This window comes from Arvicanthis niloticus, chromosome X, assembly GCF_011762505.2.
Source record: "Arvicanthis niloticus isolate mArvNil1 chromosome X, mArvNil1.pat.X, whole genome shotgun sequence".
Classification (NCBI taxonomy): Eukaryota; Metazoa; Chordata; class Mammalia; order Rodentia; family Muridae; genus Arvicanthis; species Arvicanthis niloticus.
Window position 1 is genome coordinate 61,130,015 of NC_047679.1, and position 5,842 is coordinate 61,135,856.

The following is a 5,842-nucleotide window of genomic DNA, read 5'->3' on the forward strand; positions in this document are numbered from 1 at the left end:
TCACCTTTCAACTGAAAATCAGAACAAAACAAAACAACCTGAATTTAAGGTAAGGAGATAGTGACCAGTTTATGAAAGGGAAAATTTTAAAAGCAGTAAAGAAATAAACTAGCAACTAGTGGCTTCTGGCTGGTTATGGTATGAAATAGAGATATGATGACCAAAATGCTAATGAGATGATGGAAAGATACTAAGAAAGCTGAGGTAAAAATAGAGCCATCTATGATAGACTTGAGACTACATTGAAAATATTCAGGTTACTAAATGAACAAGACACAAATAACAAGCAAGAACTGTAAACCACAAAGGGAGGGATGTCAGGCTCTAAACTTGTTTTGATATACTTTATAAATGCCTGTTTCCCTCCAAACATTTGAGACATGAAATTGTACATCAACATGGACATGAACAATAATATGTTATACATTTCAAAATGCCTGAATGGAAATGTGCAACAAGCACTTCCACAAAGAACAAAGGTGACAGGTGTGTAGTTACACATTAAATGAGCCACCAGAGGAGAGCAACAGAAATGAGCAAATGGATGAAATGTTTGAGTGAGATTTGGAGGCCCAAGGCAAAAGCACACAAAGAAAAACATATTTGAACATCTGCCACCTCTTCTCCATAGATAAGGTAGGGAATATTCCATTTTTGCCAGGATAAACTGGAAAGAGAAAATACCAAAACTTATTAGTGTATATACTAATAACCTCACTACTAGGAAACTTCACATTCTTCTTGGGATATACTTTACTCAGATAAGTAACCTTAAAAGTACACAGTAATCTGGCTTTGGAAAAATCATTCATATCAGTTGATAGTGAAATTCAATGATTTTGGTCAGGAATAATCTTGACAAGGGCTTTTGTATAAATTTGGGATAACTTAGGGTTTAAAAACCTTAGCATATTATGATCTCTAGTACTCAGAAAACAGTTTGCTGCACTGTCTCAAGGGTATGCTTAGCTGTTTTGTGAACCCAGTGTTGCCCAGCAGAGGCTATAACTCAATCACATCAATTACACTGTAGAGGATGAGTATTGTGACACTGTAGGAAATTGGAAAACAATCAACCTTTATAAGAGGATCAGGCAGCTTGTTCCCCCAAGAACAAGTATATGGTTAACAATGTGTAGCCTCACCTTTGCAATACTGAAGGTATAATTACATTTTATACAAATATAGTTACTAATAACACTTCCTCCTAATCCAAGGGCAGGTTGGTTATGAATACAAGCATACTGAAAGAAAGTCTGTGACTCTATGATTCTGGAGGCTACTGTCCCTCTGAGAATAGCACCTTATATGATTGAGCAGAAAACTTTGACAGACTACAGTATTGTTCCCAGGTATTACAATTGAACAAGGTAGTCTAAAAAAGTCCTACATCCAGCCATAAACTCACCCTGAGCATGAGCAAACAGTGAAAAGGGACACTTTAAGAAGAATTTACCCTAGCTCAACATACATTTTCACTCCCAGGAAATTATTGGCAAAAGTTTCTAAAAGGAACATCATAGTTCCTCCAGCCCTGCCTTCATGTTATTCCCACTGTGCTATCACATCTACAACCGGTTTAACCATAAACTACTGCTACAATAGAGTGGAGGACAATATAAAAATGTTTCAATTCCTATTGTCACATCCTCTGTGCAGTATCTGAATCCATACCAGTGACTAGTCAGAGAATATGTGCCCCAATAACACTTCTGAGTGGTGCAATGTAACAGACCCTTTCATTAGTTGGGGCAACATAAACTGTGACTGAAAAAAACCTATAAAAGTATCAAAGTAATGAGTTTCATCCACTCGTTGTTGTCTAAACCATTCTGCTAAAGCTGCTAGGGCCCCAACCTTAAATGACCCACAGAGACATGATTATTTCTGAATTTATTAATAATCTCTGTGTCCAATTACTTACCAGCATTTAAAGAATCCATGGAGAGACTGAATAACCAAATAAAGAATCCAATGTCAACACTGAATAACCAAAATGTTAAGACATGTCTACAGGATAAAATCACAAATTAAGAAAATTGTCCTGGAGTGAAGCAGGAAAGTGTACACCTTTAAACCAGCACCAGGGTGGCAGAAGCACATATATTTGTATGTTCAAGGGCAGTCTGGTAAATATTATACATTTGAACATAATGAGTTTCAGGCCACTAGGGCTACATAATTAGATTCTTCTTCCCCTTTTCTCTCTCCTTCCCTCCCTCTCTCCCTCCCTCCTTCTCTCTCTCTCTCTTTCACACACACACACACACACACACACACACACACACACACACACAGAATGACACCCTAATAAAATTAGTGGAGATACAAGATTCATCAAATGTTCAAATCTTAAAATAATAATAGCAATATGGCAGGGTAGAGCCAAGAGACTATGATGTTTTATAAATAATTATTTTCTAACAATAGATTTTAAGAATATAATTTGGGGCAAAATTATTGATAAATATTTAAATTACAATTATAAAAACGCTCAATGATCATTCTGCCCCCCTTGTTCTCTGTGTTCCCTGAACCTTGGGTAAGTGGGAAGCTCATCAGGTCCCACACCTAGCTATTGGTAATTGATATCTGTTGAATAAGGACAAGTAATTTTTTCAGATTTATGACCCTTGGTAGGTGACCTGTGTTTCAGTGAACAATCTCATATATTTGCATATGAGCTGCGTCCTTTATACTCAGTGAGTTAAAAACATAAAAGAGAACATGAAAATTGAGTAGTGGTGGTTATTTTTGTCATTATGAGGTAATCACAACTAAAGAATTGCTTCAACCAAAGTGGGCTGTGGAAAGTTTGTGGGGAGATTTTCTACATTTGACTGATGTAGAAGGGTACAGCCCACCATGGATAGTGCCACCCCTGAGAAAGTGGTCCTATGTTGTAAAGAAGGAGGTCCTAAGTTGTGAAGAAGGCAAGGTAAAAAAAAAAACCCTTGGAAATCAAGCAAGTAGGCTGCATTCCTCTGTGGTCTCTGCTGTTGGTTCCTACCTCCACGTTCCTGCGTTGAGTTCCTCCTTTGACTTTTCTTAATGATAAACCAAATGGAAACTTTCCTCCTCTAAGATGATTTTTGGGTCAGTGTTTTGTCATAGCATCAAAAGAGCCAACAAGAACAGGTGATGAGAAATGTAGTAGATGGTGCTCTGAAAGAAGGGGATAGATATTCCTAAAGATATCTGGGAAACTCCATATGAAATTCTACTGTATAATATATAGTCCTAAAAGAATTTAATTGGGGTCACTGTACACAAGGATTGTGTTCATTCCAGAAGCAATATGTTGCCAAATTTAAAAAAGCCCAAAGTTAATTGTGAGATGTGTCCCTTAAAGTTGTTGGTCAGAAGTGAAGCCCCCCCCCCAAAAAAGGAATACAAGCTGTTGACATTGCTCTTGGTCACCCACCACAGCTTGATGGTAGAACAATAATGCTAAGGACACTATAGGAAATGAAAAAATTAAATTGTTACTGACCAGGAAGTTCCCTCCCTGCTGGCTAGTACTGGAAGATGCTATGTAAACTAGTAGGAGGGGAAATCACCAGCTGTCTTACCAAGCTGTGAACTCCAAACTAAAGTAATGACCAGTGTTGCAAGATAGATCCATGGACGAAATGGAGTATGAATGCTATAGGAGTAACCAACCACTTTCTTCTTCCACTTAAGGTCCATTCCACAGGAAAAACTACATGCTTGACACTGTAAATGTGGCCATGAACTCACAGTAGGAAGCTCACAAGCCCCAGAGGCAAACCTACTACTATATTCTCGCTAAATTGACATAGGATCAAACTGCCTCCTAAATGTATATCTCTATCTGTAGATTATTGCATCTCTCAGACCTTACTTAGCAAAGAAGTTTCTTTGTGTAATAGACAGAGGTTAGTGAAGAAACATAATTTGTCCAATGCAGAAAATTAATGCCAGAGGAGTCCTCAGCTACAAAAGGGATATTTATATCACACATGCGCAGGGATCATCTCAGAAGAAGATTCAGAAAGATTGTAAGAGCCAGAGGTAAGAATGAACTGGCAAAAAAAACCCAAATAAAGAAACAAACAACACACTGTCTTCTAGACATTACAGGATTCAAGAGCTCACAAAAGCTTTGGTTGCCTGAACAACACCTGCATAAGACGAAGGCAGGCAGCATTCTAACATGAAGCAGAAAATACGGTTTGTGAACCCTCACCTATAATCACAGACCTATAAACCTAATTTTAGGGAAGGGAGGGTCTGTTTCTTTTAAGAGAGTGACTCCTGATTAGTAGACTTTGCTTCATTAGAAGATTCTATACCAGAAACACCTAATTTTCAAGGTTGATGGTCTGTTTAAAAAACAGAAATGTAAAATAATGGATGGTTAAGGAAATGGGGTGTGTCTTGGTAGAGTTAGTGGGAGTTGGTGACAAATAAGATCAAAATACATTGTACAAAATTCTCACTGAATTAATACAATTTTAAAAAGATATATTGCATACATGTAAGAAGTAGTCAAAGAATAAAAACTTTAAAACTCAATGAGATCCAAAAGAATATAAATGGTAAATGAAAGTAGAAAGAGCACACAGAATATAAAGTTATACAACCAAGAGATAGAAATATTTTCATGACTCTTTTCAGTTTATTGCATGAAGGAGTTACACTAGTCCAAGTTAAAAGCGGACCCCAAGTGATTACATTATACAAGCTGTGACGTTTTTAAACTTGTGACAAGGGACAGAAGGGAAATTCTACTCATTGCAAGGAAATCCTCACTTAAGCTTCAGAGAGCCACAAGCACTTAAAACCCATGAACCTTCAGCTGATTGTCCTTAGCCAGTCCAATCTCTATCAGGAACTGGCATATGTTCTTGCGCTGGTCACCATGTAGCTGAATTACTTCTCCATATTCTGGATGCTCAACTACAGGCAAATTTCTTCTTAAATTTCACTATGTTTTTTTCTTCTGTAATCATCAGCGATCCCTTGGACAGTTGTAAGGGTCTTCCTGCAGTTTCTCTGTTGAATTCTTATATGAATAAAATCCTCAGTGCCAGCAGGAAGCAGGTCATTACCTTACTTGCATCAGCAAAGGGATGGAAACAGTGGAGGTTCTGGATAGTGGACATACAATTCCTTTTCTTGAGTGGAAATGGCCTGTGGAAAGAGGTCACAGGAGAAGGTGGGCAAGGGGGATGGAGCTTCCAGAAGCAAGGGGGCTGAGTCCTTGTCAGTGGCTCAGTGACTGGGTGAGATAGAAATATTTTAAGGAAAAAAACATAGAGATGCTGGAAATGAAGATGTTAGTTATATAAATTTTAAAAACAGAAAGCCTCCTTCGGACAATGATTTCAGTGTTGCTGCTGCTCATACCCTCAGTAGGGACCCAGAGGACCTCTAGTCACTAAGTTCTCACATCAGTGGGCCTGGCCTCCTGGATTGTTGCCTTGTTGCCCATTCTATTAAGGACCAATAAATGTTGAAATGCAAACCTTGAGAATCTGAAATAGAGTAAGAAGGGTATATCTAGGGAGGGTTTCATGGGAGGAAAGGGAATGGAGAAATGGTGTAATTATAATATAAAAAAATTAAAAGGGATTTTAACACTGTAGTTTCCACATATGAAAGAAGAACATCAATGTAATGTGCCATATTAACAAAGGATAAAAGACATGTAGATTTATTTTTAGAATTCTACAAAGAAATGTATGCAACCAAATTATGTGAGTTTAGAAAACAACAACTATAAGCATGTGCTTCTCTATTTCCAAACAGCATTTTACAAATTTTTTATGATTTAAAAAAGAAACAATTTTATTAAGGCTAGGAAGAAACAATCACA

At 37.5% G+C, this 5,842-nt stretch overlaps 1 pseudogene; it reads right to left on the minus strand.

Annotated features, from left to right (window-relative positions):
* Positions 1–4,634: 4,634 nt before the first annotated feature.
* On the minus strand, positions 4,635–5,129 carry LOC117694769 (eukaryotic translation initiation factor 1 pseudogene; annotated as a pseudogene).
* Positions 5,130–5,842: the final 713 nt, after the last annotated feature.